This window comes from Lithobates pipiens, unplaced genomic scaffold (assembly GCF_037356315.1).
Source record: "Lithobates pipiens isolate NorthernLeopardFrog02 unplaced genomic scaffold, aLitPip1_a1.2 Scaffold_19, whole genome shotgun sequence".
Classification (NCBI taxonomy): Eukaryota; Metazoa; Chordata; class Amphibia; order Anura; family Ranidae; genus Lithobates; species Lithobates pipiens.
In genome coordinates this window covers 160981716-161002327 of record NW_027507764.1, presented here as the reverse complement: position 1 = coordinate 161002327, position 20612 = coordinate 160981716, and the positions used below count along the sequence as shown (strand labels likewise).

The 20612-nt window shown below is 42.5% G+C and overlaps 1 long non-coding RNA gene across 1 annotated transcript in view; it reads right to left on the bottom strand.

Annotated features, from left to right (window-relative positions):
* Positions 1–534: 534 nt before the first annotated feature.
* LOC143998230 (uncharacterized) overlaps positions 535–20612 on the bottom strand; it is a 34918-nt gene continuing 14840 nt past the window's right edge. Inside the window, exons 2-3 of the long non-coding RNA XR_013277794.1 lie at positions 3949–4220; positions 535–682 (exon numbers count right to left, since the gene is read on the bottom strand). This is a non-coding gene — a long non-coding RNA (uncharacterized LOC143998230). The remainder of the gene's footprint in view (positions 683–3948; positions 4221–20612) is intronic.

The window sequence follows — 20612 nt, the reverse complement described above, 5'->3', positions numbered from 1 at the left end:
TTACTATATTTCATCAGGTTTGATAACTGCAAACACCCAGTATTCCTTGCAAAATCCCTAGTTAGGACATTTTTGAATGATCACTTACTAAAAAGAACTCAGGAAAGTAGGAAATAATCTATTGTTTGGAGATATTTGGATAACTAGAAGAATGCTAGATACTAAATGTGAAGGTTTAATCTGGACTGCAAACTTCCCCTTTTTTCAGTTCAATATTCTTATACAAGGTCATCTTGGATATAGACATCTTGCTTGGTAAAAACTATAACATAATGTATTACCTTACATAGAGGTGACAGAAGGCTTCTCTCCTTTAAGAAGATGGTTTTGACATACAATGTGAATGACTTCACCATCATTCACTATCTAGGACTAATCCTTGGTGACTTTATTTTGTATTACTCCTAAAGTCATAGATAAACATAGACAAGAGTGTTTAACAGGATTTTTTAGGTGCTGAATATACTGAAAAACCATATACAATAAAAAATATCACTTTTTATTTAAGACATACAAATTATATTTAGTGTCAGATAAGGTATACATTAGTACAACTGGTATGGAGAAATGCCAGGTATGGTAAAAGATATCTTGTTGTGTGGGTGATGGTACATTTATCCCAACATGTTTCTCCACTGTGGGCTTCCTCAGGGGATATACCAAAGCAGCATGACACACATCACTAAATATATAGAGAGAACATATATTTAGGTCATAATATTTCGATTTCATGCTCATAGAGAAAAAACAAAAACAGACACAAAACTATTGAGAAACACTCTGCCAGGGCCAGTCGCATAACCACTCACCCAAACTGGACTCCACGCAACTCCAATGATAGGCACCCGAACCAATATGGAATCACCCCAGTGGGGCAACTAGAGTGGCCAAAAAGGAGATTTTATCTGACCAACGAACTATAGGGTAAGAGAGATAGAAAATAAGAATAATAATGAAAATATGTATTATGTCTGCCATCACAAATAGAAAATCTGTTGGACACACAAAAGTAGCTGAAAACAGCCAAAAAATACACAAAAAAATATACTCACTAAATAACTGTTAAGTTATAGATACATTTGGGGTGCCGTATATAGTTGGTTTTTCCAATGGCCAAAGCCAGAAAAAGGAGTGAAAGAATGTTAATAAATATTGAAAGGACAATTAATAAGTATGATTGTTTTTTTTGCATAATATATTAATATTAGATGTGCTATTGACACATCCATGCACAGGGACCATTGTATTATTGTCATATACAGATACACCACAAATTGAAAGTTCAAAGATACCTTTCACAGACTCAGAGAGCTACTGCGTATATGTGGTTAAACTGAACTGTTGCAAATTATCTGTTTGCTGACTTGTAGGTAACCAAACAGATGGCTGCAGATAGGGCAGAAGTAATATCCAAAGTAGGTCACTGTGGATGGATGGCAATAAAAACATATATTTGGCCGAAAAAGAGCATGATTTAGAGTTGCTATAAAGTAGAATTACCTTTAGATAGACTGGTTGGAATAAACAGTCACCCCACAAGTAGCATCTGTTACCCGGAGTGACCATTCTATCTATGTGCACGCCAATCGGCCAGCATCTGACATCACCACCTGAGTGTAAATGTGCAGCAGTCAGTGCGTATGCGTGAAGCATTGTTTCAGACTTTAAAGACCATAATCCACAGTGTCCCATCAGGAAAGGAAGTGACGTGCTGAGAGCAGCCATGCCCCAATAAGTGGGTGGGTGCCTTAAACTTCCCAAAGGCCAAATGAGGCTGTGCTTCTGGTTCTGTAGTGAACTCAGATGAAGAAAAAATATATGTTAGAAAAAATAAAAAAGGAAATAAAAAGGGAATAAAGGGAGTAAAAAAGGAGCTGGTAGTATATGACCGGTCATTGTGCTGAACCATTGTTGGGACATCCATTGGACAGGCACATACCAGGAGAGGCATGAAACCCTGGAGGGGAGAGAAATAGAAGGAGCAGAGGGCACAGCATTACCAGCGGACAGTGCTCATGAGCATAAAGCAACAAAGACATAAGTGCAAGGATTATGATGGCTATGTACCAAACAATCTTTAATTGAAGTAGCTCTCCTATAGGTAATTTCAGGGCAGAGTTTGATATGTTTATTGTTGGTGGAAGTTAGTAAGGGCCAAAACTTTTTCAAGATACCTCTGATCTGATTGAGTTGCTTACAGTACGGAATGATAATTCTAACGGGTTAAGCAGTGGACCTAATATTTTTGTTGGTATAAATCAGAGAAGTTCTGTCTTGTCTGATTGTTTTGTTGAAAGCTTTTTTAGGCAATTGTGGCTGTAGCATCTATCTCTTAATATTAAATAGAGTTCCCTAGCTGATTTTTAGGAAATCCTCATCAGTAGTATAGTTCCTTCGGAGGCAAAGGTATTAGCTGTAAGGTATGCTTTTGAGCAATGAGGTAGGGTGTGAACTTGTAGAGTGTAAAAGGGTATTCCCGGCTGAGGTTTCCTGAACAGGGAGGGGCCAAGAGATCCATCCCTATTTATATAGATTGCTAGGTCTAAGAAACTTATTTTGGAAAGACTGCATGTCATTGTAAATTTTAGGTTGAATTTGTTTCTTTCAATGATATTCATGGATGTTTCTAGTTCCTTCTTGGTGCCTGTCCAGAACATCAAAACATTGTCGATTTAGCGGTGCCAAGACAGGACATGCCCAAGTAGCTCAGATAGTTTATCACGAGCAAAGAGCTCTTTTTCCAGATACAGGTTGGCATACGATGGGGTACATCCAGTCCCCATCGCAACCCCCCTGCGTCTGGAGGCAGTGGGAAGAGCTAAAGATAAATTTGAGAAGTTCCAGGATGAACCGGCTGTAGTCAGCAGCAAGTTCTCCTCTTTCTTGCAAATGTTTTTCAATTACTTTGAGTCCCTTTTCATGTGGAATGGTATTGTATAGGCTTTTGATGTCAATAGCAACCATCCATGTATTGGGGAGGAGAATGTCCCTCCACTGTTTTCAGCAAGTCTAGTGTGTCTTTGATGTATGAAGTCAAAGCTACCACATGCGGATTTAGGTAGTCATCGACCATACTACTAGCATTTTCTGGCAATTGCATCCAGACACTATTGGTCTGCCAGGGGGCTGAGTCAAAGATTTATGTACCTTCGGTAAGGCATACAGTGTAGGGGTCCTTGGTTCCTTTGTATAGGAACTTACAAATATTTTGATCTATGGTACCTTTTTGAAAAGCATTGAATATGATGTTGTAATATTCTGTGTTTTATCACTATTTAAAAGTTTTGTAATGATTTCAAGGCTGATTTTTGAAGATTTGAAGGGTTGTTAGATTTAGTTTTGGACCATGTGACCTTCTTGATTTCTTTGTTAGTTTGTTGGACAAAGGCTCATATGTTCGGGTTAGTACAGAGCAGGGGAAAACTTTGAGATTTAAGCTTGAAGGATGTTGGGGGGGGACACATCAGCAGACACCTCAATAGAAGCGGGGTCAGGGGGAGAGGATGGGGAGAAGAGGTGCTGGTGGTGTGGCCCCCCTTCCAGAGCTCCATCAAATCATCAAGAGCACAAAGCTCTTGTATAGTGTAGTGACTATCATTGGGAAGTTTAAATGTACCTACTGGATCAGATAGGTTGGTTTTATCATAGAGGATCTTTAACATTAACCTACGTGCAAAAAGATGAATGTCTTTAATTACAGTAAATCTATTGGCATTGTTATCAAGAGAAAAAGTAAAACCAAGCTGCAATACTTGGTTCTCCTCATCTAATAAACATTAGGAAAGATTAATTATTTCGAAATTGGTTGATCTTATTCCATCGGAGGTGCCCTGTCCAAGCCTGGACTGAGTGTCTCTGAAGGCTTCACAAAAAAAATAAAAATGGGTGCAAGTTTGGTATCTGTTGTGTTTTATTTGTAGATACATATGCATTTTTCAGATCACCTACCTTATTAGAGCCACTAGCGATAGCAGACAGAGATAAAGGTGTGTTGGTGACTGCATTTAGAACCGGTACAAAAGTTCCAGAAATATTGTTAGAGGAAAAGTGCAAAGGTGTAGCCGGATGTAAGTGAGACTATTTTTGGATGGCCTAGAAGTCGGTAGTAGTGAGTTACTCCAAAAGTATGTTTGAAAGACTCCAAGAATTGAGTGTCGTGAGCTCCTTTTCTTTTCTTAGGTGCTCTGTCTTCAGACAGATCATGGTAAATAGTGGATTGCCTGGAGGAAATAGAAGAGACATATTATAAGTTAGAAACAACATTATCTCTAGCTTGTGGTACAAAGTTATTTCCATTAGTAAAGCGTCTAGGTGGTGTGTTGTGCTGACATTTGTAGGCATAACCACCTATGCCAACTTGTACCTAGGGGGTGTTAAAAAGAGCTCTTTACTCGTGATGAACTATCTGAGCTACTTGGGCATGTCCTGTCCTGACTCCACTACATCGACGATGTTTTGATGTTCTGGACAGGCACCAAGAAGGAACTAGAAACATTCATGAATATCATTAAAAGAAATTAATTCAACCTAAAATTTACAATGACATGAAATCTTTCCAAAATAAGTTTATTGGACCTAGAAATCTATATAAATAGGGTTGGATCTCTTGGCTCCTCCCTGTTCAAAAAACCTCGGACGGGAATACCCTTTTACATGCGACAAGTTCACACCCTAAACCGTTGCTATAAAGCATACCTTACAGTCAATTCCTTCACCTCCGAAGGTGCTGTACTACTATGAGGATTTCCTCAAATCAGCTAGGGAACTCTATTTGAGATTAAGAGATAGAGGCTACAGCCACAATTGCCTCAAAAAAGCTTTCAACAAAACTATTAGACAAGACAGAGCTTCTTTGATTTATACCAACAAAAATATTAAGCCCACTGCCCAACCCGTTAGAATTATCACTCTGTACTCTAAGCAGCACAATCAGATCAGAGGTATCTTGAAAAAGTTTTGGCCCTTACTAACTGCAGATTCCACCATCAATAAACATATCAAACCCTACCCTGAAATTACCTATATGAGAGCTACTTCAATTAAAGATTGTTTTGGACATAGCCATCATATTCCTATGAAAACTAATTTGAATGTACACGAGACAGGAACTTTCTCTTGCGGAAATTGTGATATGTGTCGCTTTATGCACAATGGAAATTAAATAATTCTACCCAATGGACAACAATATTGCATTAAACATAGGGTAACTTGTCAAACAATAGGAGTTGTCTATCTCATGCAATGTCGATGTGGATGCTTCTATATAGGGAAGACAAAGCGCCCCTTCTTCAAATGACTGAGGGACCACATCTCCCTAACTTTAAAAAGAAAAATGGACACTGCAGTGAGTTGCCATGTTGGCCTCTATCACAAATTCGATCCTCATTTTATCCAATTTATGGCCCTCAGCCACATACCAACCACCACCAGAGGAGGCAACGTTGATTCCACGTTGCTTCAGCTAGAAACACATTGGGTTAATAGCCTAAATTCCAACAGATACCCAGGGTTTAATGAAACTATCAGTTTCAAGCCTTTTTTGTGAACTGATTAATTGTGAATTTTTTTGCCTTGTCCCTTCGGCCTCTCATCGGTTGATCCCATTCCTCTCCCATTTATTTTATACTGTCTGCTGGGAATGCTGTGCCCTCTGTTCCTTCTATTTCTTTCCCATGCAGGGTTTCATGCCTCTCCTGATATGCCCCTGTCCAATGGATGACCCAACGATGGCTCAGCACAATGATCGGCCATATACTACAATCTCCCTTTTTTACTCCCTTTATTCCCTTTTTATTTATTTATTATTTTTTCTAACATTTTATTTTATTTTATTTTATTTCATCTGAGTTCACTACAGAACCAGTAGCAGGGCTTCATTACGTCTTTGGGACATTTAAGATGCCTGCCCACTTATTGGGGCATGTAGGCTCTTGGCACATCATTTCCTTTCCCGACGGGACGCTGTGCATTATGGTCTTAGTAGTCTGAAACAACGCTTCACGCATAGGCACTGACCGCTGCACGTTCACACTCGGTCAGTGACGCCAGATGCCGGCCAACTGGCGTGCACATAAAAAGAATGGTCACTCTGGGTAGCAGATGCTACTTGTGGGGTGATTGTTCCAACCAGCCTATCTAAAAGGTAATTCCACTTTATGGCAACTCTAAACAATGCTCTTTTTCGGCCAAACATGTTTTTATTGCCATGCGTCCTGTCAGAATCCATGAATTAGACAGAAGTACAGATACATCTCAGGTGAGTCACTGTGGAGAGATAGGAACTGGCAATTATTTGACAGCTGAGCCAGCTCTGAGAAGGAAGGGCTGAGCCCAGCACTGGCAGTACCCCCTCCTCAATGACCCCTCCCCCTCGGAGGACCACCTGGCTTGAGAGGAAAATGTCTATGGTAATCACGGAGGAAGACAGGGGCATGTACATCCAATGAGACCCTAGAGCGTTCCTTCAGACTGTACCCTTTCCAATGCACCAGGTACTGTATGCGCCCATGGAACCTATGGGAGTCAACAATGGACTGTACTTTATTCTCCTCATGGTTCTCAACCTGTACAGGGTGAGGACGAGGCACTGAGGTGGTAAAGCAGTTGCAGACCAAAGATTTTAATAAGGAAACATGAAATATATTTGCGGTACGCATGTTAGAAGGAAGGTCTAATGCGTAAGCCACTGGCTTAATCCTGCAAAGAATATAGAAAGGCCCAATAAACCGAGGTGCGAACTTCAGAGAGGGAACATGAAGTTGGAAGTTGCGAGATGACAGCCAGACACTGTCCCCAACCTGGTAGGAAGGCGCAGGCAGGCGTCTGTGATCAGCATGGAGTCTGTACCTATCATTAGCATGTCGCAAAGACTCCTGGACTTGTGCCCAAGTGGAACGAAGACCACGGAGATGCTCCTCTAATGCAGGAATACTCTGCTAAACAAATGAGTCAGGCAACATGGAAGGTTGGAAACTATAGTTCACCATAAACAGGGACAATCAGGAAGTAGAACTCAAGGGTCAAGGCTTACTCACCATTGTGAGCAAACTCCACCCACGATAAGAGGTCTGACCAGTTGTTATGATGGTCAGAAATATAGCAACATAGGAATTGCTACAAGGACTGATTGGTTGTTCTGTGGCCCCATTACACTGCAGGTGATACGCAGAGGAGAAAGCATGCTAAATTCTCAACTCTGCACAAAAGGCTTGCCAGAACTGTAACACAAACTGAATTCCCCTGTCTGAGACAATCACCTTAGGTAGTCCATGTAAGCGAAAGATCTCCCGAGAAAAAAGTGGGCAACTTCATAAGTGGAATACAATGAGACATTTTCGAGAACCAGTCAACCACCATAATGATAAGGCTACTTTCACACTGGGGCGGGCAGGTGTCGGTGGTATTGTTTTAGCGGTGCAATTCGGTCCACTAGCGGGGAGCTTTTAACCCTCGCTAGTGGCCAAAAAAGGGTTAAAACCTGCAGCAGCGCTTTGCCGGCGGTTTGGCGGTGCTGCCCCATTGATTTCAATCCGCGGGGATGCTTTAGGAGGGGTGTATACAACCCCTACAGCGCTGCAAAGATGCTGATTGCAGGATTTTTTTTACCGTCCTGCAAGCGCACTGTTTCAGTGTGAAAGCACTCAGGCTTTCACACTGGAGAGACAGGAAACCGTCTTTACAGGTGCTATGCAGGCGCTATTTTTAGCGCTATAGCGCCTGCAAAGCACCTCAGAGTGAAAGTAGCCCAACTATGTTGCCCTGAGAGTTGGGTAACTCCATTATGAAATCCATAGACAGGTGAGTTCAGGGTCTCTCTCCATTGGGTATGGGTTGTAGGAGGCCCACTGGAAGGTGTCGTGGAGTCTTAATCTGAGCACACACGGAACAGGCAGCTACAAAGGCAGTTACATAAGCACGTAGACTAGGCCACCAGAATTGTTGGGAAATGGCCCAAAAGACTTGATTCTTCCCAGGGTGGCCAGCAGCCTTGGGAGAATGGTAAGTCTGGAACACGGCAGTATGGAGACCCTCTGGGAGAAAGCAGCGGTCACAAGGTTTTTCAGGAGGAGCATGAACCTGAGCAGCAAGAATTTTGTCACCCAAAGAAGAAGTCAGACTGGTATGAGCCGTAGCCAGAATACAATCAGGAGGAATCACTGGAACCGGAACCGACTCCCTCTTAGAAATAGAGGAAAATTGTCGTGACAAAGCGTAAGCCCTTACATTCTTAGTACTATGTAAGAATGAGACAATATAATTGAAACTAGACAAGAAAAGAGCCCATCGTGCACTTCTGGGAGAGAGACATTTAGCCTCAGAGAAGAATGTGAAATTCTTATGGTCAGTAAGAATGAGAACCGGCACAGTGGAACATTTGAAGAGATGTCTCCATGCCTTAATGGACTGCCGAGAACAACACTGTGGATTACTGTTCTTTCTGGTCATATCAGTCAGGGGCTTGACCAGAGATGAGAAGTTAAGAATAAACTTCCAATAATAGTTAGCAAAGCCAAGAAAACACTGCAGAGGATGTAAACCTATGGATCGGGGGCACTGTAGGACTGCTGAAAGTTTCTCTGGGTCCATTGAAAAACCAGTAGTGGAAATGACATAACCCAGGAATTTAACCTGTTCACAATGGAATTCGCACTTCTCCAATTTACAATAGAGATTGTTCTCCTAGTTTCTAAATCACACGACAGACATCTGTCTGGTGGCTCTCCAGAGACTTGGAAAATATGAGGATATCTTTGAGATAAACCAACACACATAACTGCAACAAATTTCAGAGGACATCATTAATAAATTCCTGGAAAACTACTGGGATGTTACAAAGGCCAAAAGGCATTACGAGGTACTCATAATGGCCTGTTCTGGTATTAAATGCAGTTTTCCACTCGTTGCCCTCCTTAATCCTCACAAGATTGTATGCCCCTCTCAAATCAAGCTGAAAACAGTTGCTCCCTTGAGGTGGTCAAATAATCAACGGAATTGGATATGCATTCTTAATCGTGAAATGATTGAGACCCCTATAATCAATACAAAGTCTCAGTTCGCCACTCTTCTTCTTCACAAAGAAGAAACCAGCACCAGCAGGAGATGAGTATTTGCGAATAAAACCTTGAGAAAGTGTGTCTGCAACATACTCCTCCATGGCCTTATCCTGCAAGACCAACAAAAGGTAAACCCGGCACAAGGGGGTATGGCACCAGGTGAAGGTCTATTGTGCAATCATATGACTGGTGTGGAGGCAAATGAATGGCTTGACCTTGGTCAAAGACATCACTAAAATCATGGTACTCCTCCGACAGGGAGGAGAGAGAAGAAGTGCCCAGGACCTTGGCTACTTTCTGGAAGCATGTCTTACTGCATTGTGGCGACCAGGAGAGAAGCTCAGCATAGGGCCAATCAAAAGAGGGGTTATGCCTCTGTAACCAAGGATAACCAATAACCAGCAGAAACTTAGATGATGAAATAACTTGGAATTGGATTATCTCATGGTGAAGAGCCCCTAAAGCCATGGACAATGGAACAGTCTCATGAGTCACAAGGGCAGGCTGTAGCGGTCTCCCATCAAGAGCCTCAATGGCAAGTGGAGTGTCACACAGCTGCAGCGGAATCGAGTGCTTGGATACAAAGGCAACATCAATGAACAGGCCTGCAGCCCCAGAGTCGATTAGAGCCTGTATCTCAATGGATGACTCAGCACAAGAAACAATGTAACTGAAACCAGGGGCTTATCCTTCTGGATAACTGGGGACAAAACAACGCCACCTAAGGTCTGTCCGTGACAGGACCTCAAAGTTCGGGCATTCCCTGGATGGGTAGGACAAGACATCAAAAAGGGACATGCCTGGCCACAATAAAGGCACAATCTCTCCCTCCTCCTAAGGGTTCTCTCATCCACAGAGAGACACATGAAGCCCAAGTGCATGGGTTCATCTTCACTGACCGACTCGGTACCAGGAGTCATGGGAGGTGAGGGAGGCAAGGGTGGTACTGCAAAGCTTGGAGACAAATATACAGGAGGCTTCTGCAAGCACTCCTTAAAAGAAAGTCTTTCTCTGAGTCTGGAGTCAATGAGGATGACAAACGTGATCAACTTCTCCAGCTCAGTGGATATATCTCAGGCTGCTATCTCATCCTTGATGGTATCCGAGAGACCATAAGAAAAAGAATAGTGTAATTGGCAACAGTTCTCATACTCTGATGGACATGAGGCACTGGGCAGCAGAAGCAGAGCGTGCGGGAACGTCAAATACCCTTTTAAAGGAAGCCACAAACTCAGGGTAACTCAAGACAAAGGGTTTTTGAGTCTCCCATAGAGGGTTTGCCCAGGCCAAGGCTCTCTCAGAAAGCAAAGATATCATGAAACCTACTTTGCTTCTGTCTGTGGGAAACGCCTGGGGCAGCATCTGAAAGTATATCTCAACCTGGTTGAGAAACCCTCTGCATTGGACTGGATTGCATTGGACTGGAGCAGAACCAGACATACCTCTTATAGAGGTAATACTCGAGGTGGGTGGCTGCACAGAGACTGGAGCAACAGCAGGGACGGCCTGCAACACAGGTTGTACCAGAGAAGCCACAGTGGGAGTATCCAGGTGACCCGTGCGACTCAGACTGATCCATGTGGTGATCCTGCTCATCCAATCTGGAAAAAATATTACCAACCAATGGATTGACTGTATCTTCTGAATTTCTGGCCTTCGCCTACTGTCAGAAACCATAAATCAGACTGAGAAAAAAGTATAGTTAAATCTCACTTGTTTAATAATTATAAAAAAGGTAAACAGTGTAAACGTAGTCAAAACATAGCCAGAGGTCCAGAACGGATAATCAGACAATCCAAAATGTCAGGGAGCCAGTGATGAATGTAGTAGAACAGCAAGCAGGATCTGGAGCCAGAAGGAATGTCAGCCAAGCAATTATTTAACAGGAACACAGGAGAGCATCTATAGAGAGTGACCAAGGCGAAGGCAGAGATCATCTGGGCTGGATGGCTTAAGTAGGCAGGACTGACGAGCAGGATACCATCAACAGATGAGTCACTGTGGAGAGATAGGAGCTGGCAATTAGCCGACAGTTGAGTGGCCATCTCAGAGAAGGAAGGGCTGAGCCTAGCCCTGACACATCCACAGTGGCCTACTTTGAATCTTACTTCTGCCCTATCTGCTGCCATCTGTTCGGTTATCTGCAAGTCAGGAAACAGATAATTTGCAGCAGTTCAGTTTAACAATATATACGCAGCAGCTCTCTGAGTCTGTGAAATGTCTCTTTGAACTTTCAATTTGTGGTGTATCTGTATATGACAATAATACAATGGTCCCTGTGCATGGATGTGTCAATAGTACATCTAATATTAATATATTATGCAAAAGCCCAATCATACATATTTATTGCCCTTCCAATATTTTTTAACATTCTTTCAGTCTTTTTTCTGGCTTTGGCCATTGGACAAACGAGCTCCAACTATACACGGCACACCCAATTTATCTATAACTTAACAGTTATTTTAGTGAGTATATTTTTGTGTATTTTTTGGCTGTTTTCAGCTACTTTTGTCTGTCCGTCAGATTTTCTATTTGTGACATAATACATTTTTTCATTCTTATTCTTATTTTTGTTACCCTATAGTTGGTTTAGATGCCCATATATGGAGTTGCGTGGAGTCCAGTTTGGGTGAGTGGTTGTGTGACTGGCCCTGGCAGACAATGTTTCTGGATAATTTTGTGTTTGTTTTTTGTCTATGAGCATGAATATTATGACCAAAATATATGTTCTCTCTATATATTTAGTGTTGTGTGTCATTCTGCTTTTGTATTTCCCCTGAGGAAGCCCACGGTGGTGAAGCATGTCGGGATAAATGTACTACTACCTGCACAACAAGATATCTTTTTCCATACCTGGCATTTCTCCATACCAGGTGTACTAATGTATACCTTATCTGACACTAAATATCTGTTTTTATATGTCTTAAATAAAAAGTGATATTTTTTATTGTATATGTTTTTTCTGTATATTCAGCACATGAAAAGTCCTGTTAAACATTCCCTCTTGTCTATATTGCCTATTCATGGATGTTGGTGCATTTTTTTAACCTGTCACCACTCCAAATCACCACCTGTGTATCGTAGATAAACATATTTCTCAGTCAAAAGATTAAAACTAAACCTGAGTTTATGAATGCCTCAAATAGTTAAAGAATTGAAGGCTGTTTCTTGGATATGATGATAAATGCACTTCCACGTTTCAGAAAATATTCACAATAGTGTTGCAATCCTATGTGAAAATAATTTTCTTAATGACTTTTATCCTACACCCTGGATTGTGCACTTTACATACCATTTTTATAATCTACAGGTGCATTAACAGAATGGATCAAAGAGAGTTATCTACTATGCCTACATAATTAATCATTCTTCTGCTGTTACATCCGGAGTCATTGGAGAAGGGATTAATCTAATGGAACTCATACGTTTATAACCCATGCGTATCTCCAGTGGTATCATTAAGTGTTGTTCAATAAAGAATGTAATAATAGGGTTGAATTATCTTTATCTGCTGATCCCTAATTAGGGGAAGTAAATCACACTCTCATTCCATTCACAGCTTTTATCTCATGACAGCAACGTGGACATTCATGATGCACAATATTTCTGAATGGTATCTCCATACAGTGTTTTGTATACGCATGTGCATATGAATACATTTACAAATGTTTTAATACTTTAATTACTATTGGTTCATGATTAAACTGGCAGACCTCTTAGAATGTAATAGTTATTTTATTTTCAGAACTACCCTCAGAATCACTGGACACTTAATTCCATTCTTTTACAGGGTAGATACCATTTCAACCATTTCCTCAGAGGGCACTTAGCTGCTAATAAGTAGGAGTATCCTATGAAAAAAAAAATCAAGATTCTGCGTCTGTCATTTCATGCCTTTGTTTACTTTTAATAATTAAATGGTCTAAATGTCTTTGTTAACTGTGCATGTTAATAAAAGTTTAGTATATATAGTATACATACAGAATTTTGAAACAATAAAAAGGCAATTAATCCCAGTCACTAAATACTTATATAAATTCTAACATTTCATTGTAATTTGAAAATAAATTTTTAATATTTTTTAAACATGCACATTTTATTTAACCACTTTCAGACCGGACCATTTTGCTGGTAAATGACCAGAGGTCTTTTTACACTTTGGCACTGCGCTGCTTTAACTGGTAATTGCGCGGTCATGCAATGTTGTACCCAAACAAAATTTGCGTCCTTTTCTTCCCACAAATAGAGCTTTCTTTTGATGGTATTTGATTGCCTCTGCGATTTTTATTTTTTGCGATATAAACGTAAAAAGACCGCAAATTTTGAAAAAAAATGATATTTTCTACTTTTTGTTATTAGAAAAATCCAATAAACTCAATTTTAGTCATACATTTAGGCCAAAATGTATTCAGCCACATGTCTTTGGTAAAAAAAAAGTCAATAATTGTATATTTATTGGTTTGCGCAAAAGTTGTCACATCTACAAACTAAGGTACGTTTTCTGCAATTTACGCAGCTTTTAGTTTACGACTGCCTATCTCATTTCTTGAGGTGCTAAAATGGCAGGGCAGTACAAAACCCCCCCAAATGACCCCATTTTGGAAAGTAGACCCCCTAAGGAAACTGATAAGAGGCATGTTGAGCCCATTGAATATTTTATTTTTTTGCCTCAAGCGATTGAATAATGACAAAAAAAAAATGTTTTTTTTTTTTTACACAAAGTTGTCACTAAATGATATATTGCTCACACATGCTATGGGCGTATGTGAAATGACACCCCAAAATAAATTCTGCTGCTTCTCCTGAGTACGGGGATACCACATATGTGGGACTTTTTGGGAGCCTAGCCGCGTACGGGGCCCCGAAAACCAAGCACCGCCTTCAGGCTTTCTAAGGGCGTAAATTTTTGAGTTCACTTCTCACTACCTATTACAGTTTTGAAGGCCATAAAATGCCAAGATGGCACAAAACCCCCACAAATGACCCCATTTTAGAAAGTAGACACCCCAAGCTATTTGCTGAGAGGCATGTTGAGTTCATGGAATATTTTATATTTTGCCACAAGTTGCGGGAAAATTACAAACTTTTTTTTTTTTTTTTTTTTTTTAACAAAGTTGTCACTAAATGATATATTGCTCATGCATGCCATGGGCATATGTGAAATGACACCCCAAAATAAATTCTGCTGCTTCTCCTGAGTACGGGGATACCACATATGTGGGACTTTTTGGGAGCCTAGCCGCGTACGGGGCCCCGAAAACCAAGCACCGCCTTCAGGCTTTCTAAGGGCGTAAATTTTTGAGTTCACTTCTCACTACCTATTACAGTTTTGAAGGCCATAAAATGCCAAGATGGCACAAAACCCCCACAAATGACCCCATTTTAGAAAGTAGACACCCCAAGCTATTTGCTGAGAGGCATGTTGAGTCCATGGAATATTTTATATTTTGCCACAAGTTGCGGGAAAATGACAAACTTTTTTTTTTTTTTTTTTTTTTCACAAAGTTGTCACTAAATGATATATTGCTCACGCATGCCATGGGCATATGTGAAATGACACCCCAAAATAAATTCTGCTGCTTCTCCTGAGTACGGGGATACCACATATGTGGGACTTTTTGGGAGCCTAGCCGCGTACGGGGCCCCGAAAACCAAGCACCGCCTTCAGGCTTTCTAAGGGCGTTACAGTTTTGAAGGCCATAAAATGCCAAGATGGCACAAACCCCCCCCAAATGACCCCATTTTGGAAAGTAGACACCCCTAAATTTAGGGGTACACTAGTGAGACTAGGTAATAAATGGCGGGTGCCCTGAAACTATAAAAAAATAACTAACCAACCAGCGTCACCTGTAACAGTTATATGGTGATCACTGGTGAAAGGGTTAACTAGGGGGCAATTAGGGGGCTTTATGCGGTAGTATATGGGGGTCCCTGGCGCTATAAAAAGCTGCAGCGAACCTAAATACCTACCTGCCTAACTAGCGTCACCTGTGACACTAATACAGCGATCAGAAAAACGATCGCTTATTAGGCTGGGTTCACACTGGAGCGATGCGGGAACGCCACGAATGCGCGGCGGGTTCCCGCATCGCATGCCTCCCGGCGGCAGTTCACACTGCCCTATGCGAACTGCTGGGAGTGTCAGTGAAATGTTACTGACACCCCCAGATCAGTTCGCATATCGCAGTGCGATCTGCAAACTCGGATCGCATGGTGTGAACACCCATGCGATCCGATTCTGCTGCGGGCCAAAAAAAGGGTCCCGTGCGAATTTGCGGCGGGTGTGGCGGGTGCGGCGGGTGCGGCGAATGGCTGAACTCGAATCGCACAGAGATCGGATGTGATTTGCACTGCAGTGCGGTGCGAATCACATCCGTTCTCATAAACCGCTGCAATGTGAACCCAGCCTTAGTGACACTGGCGACGGGGGGTGATCACGGGGTTAAACCTTTATTGGGGGGGTTAGGGGGGTACCTTAGAACTAAAGGGGGCTAACCCTAACTGCCCTAACAGTTATTAGTCACAAATGACACCCGCCGGGTGATCAGGGGGTTAAACCTTTATTAGGTAATAAATGGCGGGTGCCCTGAAACTATAAAAAAATAACTAACCAACCAGCGTCACCTGTAACAGTTATATGGTGATCACTGGTGAAAGGGTTAACTAGGGGGCAATCAGGGGGCTTTATGCGGTAGTATATGGGGGTCCCTGGCGCTATAAAAAGCTGCGGCGAACCTAAATACCTACCTGCCTAACTAGCGTCACCTGTGACACTAATACGGCGATCAGAAAAATGATCGCTTATTAGGCTGGGTTCACACTGGAGCGATGCGGAAACGCCGCGAATCCGCGGCGGGTTCCCGCATCGCATGCCTCCCGGCGGCAGTTCACACTGCCCTATGCGAACTGCTGGGAGTGTCAGTGAAATGTTACTGACACCCCCAGATCAGTTCGCATATCGCAGTGCGATCTGCAAACTCGGATCGCATGGTGTGAACACCCATGCGATCCGATTCTGCTGCGGGCCAAAAAAAGGGTCCCGTGCGAATTTGCGGCGGGTGCGGCGGGTGTGGCGGGTGCGGCGGGTGCGGCGAATGGCTGAACTCGAATCGCACAGAGATCGGATGTGATTTGCACTGCAGTGCGGTGCGAATCACATTCGTTCTCATAAACCGCTGCAATGTGAACCCAGCCTTAGTGACACTGGCGACGGGGGGTGATCACGGGGTTAAACCTTTATTGGGGGGGTTAGGGGGGTACATTAGAACTAAAGGGGGCTAACTCTAACTGCCCTAACAGTTATTACAGTCACAAATGACACCAATGCAAAAAAAAAAAAAAAATGACATTGGTGTCACTGTGACTGGGGGGCAGGGGTAATTGGGGGGGTGATCGGGGGGTAAAGGGGGGGTGTGAGTGTGCTTGGCATGTTCTACTGTGTGTGTAGAGTGTTGGTGCAACTCACTGATCCGCTCTCCTCCGTGTCGGAACGAAAAATACCGACACGGAGGAGAGAATACATCACTTCCTCTCCTGTGTTTACATTACAGGAGAGGAAGTGATGTCACCGGGGATTTCTATTCGTCGGGAGCGATCGCGAGGGGGTGGCCATGAATGAATGGCCGCCCCCTCGTCCCGGATCGCTCCCGGACGAAAACCGACCGCCGCAGGCACCGGGCGGGGGCCCGATCGGGCCCCCGACCCGCGGGAGGCAAGGGACGTACATGTATGTCCTTATGCCTGCCCGTGCCATTCTACCGACGTACATCGGCGTGCGGCGGTCGGCAACTGGTTAATTAATACCTAATGATTCTGTCATGAATGCAGGGGCGGCAGTAGGTGGGTGCTTGGATGTGCTGAAGCACCCCCAAAAATCCCTCCAGCACCCCCCATAACACCTCCATAAAAGCATAATCACATGATCCACAACAAGTATCAGAATTTCACTCGTATTCACATATTTGTAATTGCCTGGATGCAAACAGCTCTAGCGGCAATGGACATGTTTCTTTCTGTGGAGGGATACAGAAACTACTGGCTACTGTTTCTGATGCTTTGCTTCTAGTTCCAGCTATTGGAGCCCTCTCAGGATTGCTGAAGCTGGCAGACCGATCTACTGGAAAGGAGTTGTAAGTGTATCTGGGTGTGGAAAGAGGAAGGAGCTGCACAGACGGCGAGTGAAGGGAACAGCAGGACAGAGAGGGGAGGAGAGAAGCTGGCTGCCCATTACCAGTCTAAATACAGGCGGTCCCCTACTTATAAACATCTGACTTACAAACGGCTCCTACTTACAAACGGAGGGAGACAACAGAAAGTGAGAGGAAATCTCCCCCTAGGAAGGGAAATTCACTCCTGTAAGAGTTAATATTGGAAAAAGGTGTCTCCACTGATGCTTTATCACCAGTCCATGTTTCCCTAACAACCCAAAATTTTCAAACTCCAATTGTCATTGGGACAGAAAGTGAGGTAAAATCTTCTGAACAGGCACACAGACAGCAAAACAAATGTCACAAGGGTGATAACCCTTCCCTATGCTATCCAAAAAGCTTACAAATAGATTTTTTGGCTGGAGCTACACTTAAAAAAGGTACCTGTTCCGACTTACAAACAGATTCAACTTAAGAACAAACCTACAGTCCCTATCTTGTTTGTAACCCGGGGACCACCTGTATGTATATATTCATCTGGTAGTATCACAAAAACTGTAGGTATTCCAAAAATGTCCACCCTTTACCTAAATACCCACCACTGCGCCTAGACAAAGACGGCTCCCTCAACTAGAGCTGCTACTTGAAAAAATGTAAAGTGCAAATCGTATTTTACCTTTTAAAACTAAAATCAGAAAAAAGGAAAAATAGTGGCGCTTAACTATAAGGCTGCGTACACACAGGCGGACTGTTCGCCCAACTTTGTTCGTCAAACAGTTTGACAAACAGTCCGCTCAAAATTAGCATGAGCGGACTTGACCACACACGACGAACGAACAGTCCGCTGAAAACTTGCGCGATGACGTGAACGGCACGTACGACGGGACGAGAGATTCGAAGTCCTATACACTGCAATGCAACCTTCGGCGTGTAAATCCTTTCTGAGCATGCGCGGAACTTAGTTTGACGAACAAGCCTACACATGAGCGGACTGTCCGCTCAAACCAAGTTTCAGCGGACAGTCTTACGGAAATTCCGAAAAACTTTGTTCGTCAGACTGTCCGCTGAAGCCCACACACGAGCGGACTGTCCGCTGAAACACTGTTCAGCGGACAAAGTTGGACGAACAGTCCGCCCGTGTGTACGCGGCCTTAATTATAACTAACGCCAAGAAATGTGACAACAATTAAATAGTATGAACAACATGTGTGAGAACAATAATTGTATCACCCTGTGATAAGTGAACCAAATAAATGTGTCACAGAACAAACAAAATTAAGATAAAGTTCATGAAGTCCAAAAGTATCCTTTGAAATAATGTCTCTTCTTATTCCATCCATCAAACCAAAGTGATCAGTGATTCCACTCCCTTAAAGTGGTTTGGTACCTAAAAATGAAAGTTCATGTTATTAAAATCAACAGTTAGCATACTTACCTAAACGAACCCTGAAAAAAAAAAATATTATTTACTTACCTTTTATTTCTGATGTTTCAGCTGACTTCCGGGTTCTCCTCCCGTGGGAGTAGGGGTGGCTATCGTCCTCGCAATGGTCCCTGGGAAATTTCCCAAGAATCCATGGGGGACATTGAAATTGCGAAATCTCGCGAGATTTCGTTCGGACGCCGGTCACGTGACGAGGGCGTGTACGAATTTGCCATTTTTAAAGTGGGCAGGCAGCTGTATCTGCCATTAAACACGAGGTAGCAAGCAAACAAGTGATTGCTTCTGTGGGTTCGTTTTCATTCATTCTTTGTTCTCTGTGCTGTGTGGTTTTCGTTGCCTTGACAACGGGGCGGGAACTTCCTGGAGTTTTTCTTTCCTTGTCACTGCTCTCACTGAGCATGTGCAAGATGGAGCGGAGCATGCTGGGAGCCAGACGTCATCATATACCAGGAAGTAAATGCCTGTGGGCTTCAGACGCCCACAGTTAAAATGGAAAATGCCAGAGTAGGTTTTTATAAGTCATCCTGAAGAAAAGATTCGTCGTGCCGGGGGTCAAATAAACGCCGGACGTGGATGCCAATCGAAGCTAGCACTCACCCACCAGTGAGACAGGTAAGAAAAAAATAAAAAAAGAGCGGAATCCCACTTTAACCACTTTCAGACCGGACCATTTTGCTGGTAAATGACCAGAGGTCTTTTTACACTTTGGCACTGCGCTGCTTTAACTGGTAATTGCGCGGTCATGCAATGTTGTACCCAAACAAAATTTGCGTCCTTTTCTTCCCACAAATAGAGCTTTCTTTTGATGGTATTTGATTGCCTCTGTGATTTTTATTTTTTGCGATATAAACGTAAAAAGACCGCAAATTTTGAAAAAAAATGATATTTTCTACTTTTTGTTATTAGAAAAATCCAATAAACTCAATTTTAGTCATACATTTAGGCCAAAATGTATTCAGCCACATGTCTTTGGTAAAAAAAAAGTCAATAATTGTATATTTATTGGTTTGCGCAAAAGTTGTCACATCTACAAACTAAGGTACGTTTTCTGGAATTTACGCAGCTTTTAGTTTACGACTGCCTATCTCATTTCTTGAGGTGCTAAAATGGCAGGGCAGTACAAAACCCCCCCAAATGACCCCATTTTGGAAAGTAGACCCCCTAAGGAAATTGATAAGAGGCATGTTGAGCCCATTGAATATTTTATTTTTTTGCCTCAAGCGATTGAATAATGACAAAAAAAAAATTTTTTTTTTTTTTTTACACAAAGTTGTCACTAAATGATATATTGCTCACACATGCTATGGGCGTATGTGAAATGACACCCCAAAATAAATTCTGCTGCTTCTCCTGAGTATGGGGATACCACATATGTGGGACTTTTTGGGAGCCTAGCCGCGTACGGGGCCCCGAAAACCAAGCACTGCCTTCAGGCTTTCTAAGGGCGTAAATTTTTGAGTTCACTTCTCACTACCTATTACAGTTTTGAAGGCCATAAAATGCCAAGATGGCACAAAACCCCCACAAATGACCCCATTTTAGAAAGTAGACACCCCAAGCTATTTGCTGAGAGGCATGTTGAGTTCATGGAATATTTTATATTTTGCCACAAGTTGCGGGAAAATTACAAACTTTTTTTTTTTTTTTTTTTTTTTAACAAAGTTGTCACTAAATGATATATTGCTCATGCATGCCATGGGCATATGTGAAATGACACCCCAAAATAAATTCTGCTGCTTCTCCTGAGTACGGGGATACCACATATGTGGGACTTTTTGGGAGCCTAGCCGCGTACGGGGCCCCGAAAACCAAGCACCGCCTTCAGGCTTTCTAAGGGCGTAAATTTTTGAGTTCACTTCTCACTACCTATTACAGTTTTGAAGGCCATAAAATGCCAAGATGGCACAAAACCCACACAAATGACCCCATTTTAGAAAGTAGACACCCCAAGCTATTTGCTGAGAGGCA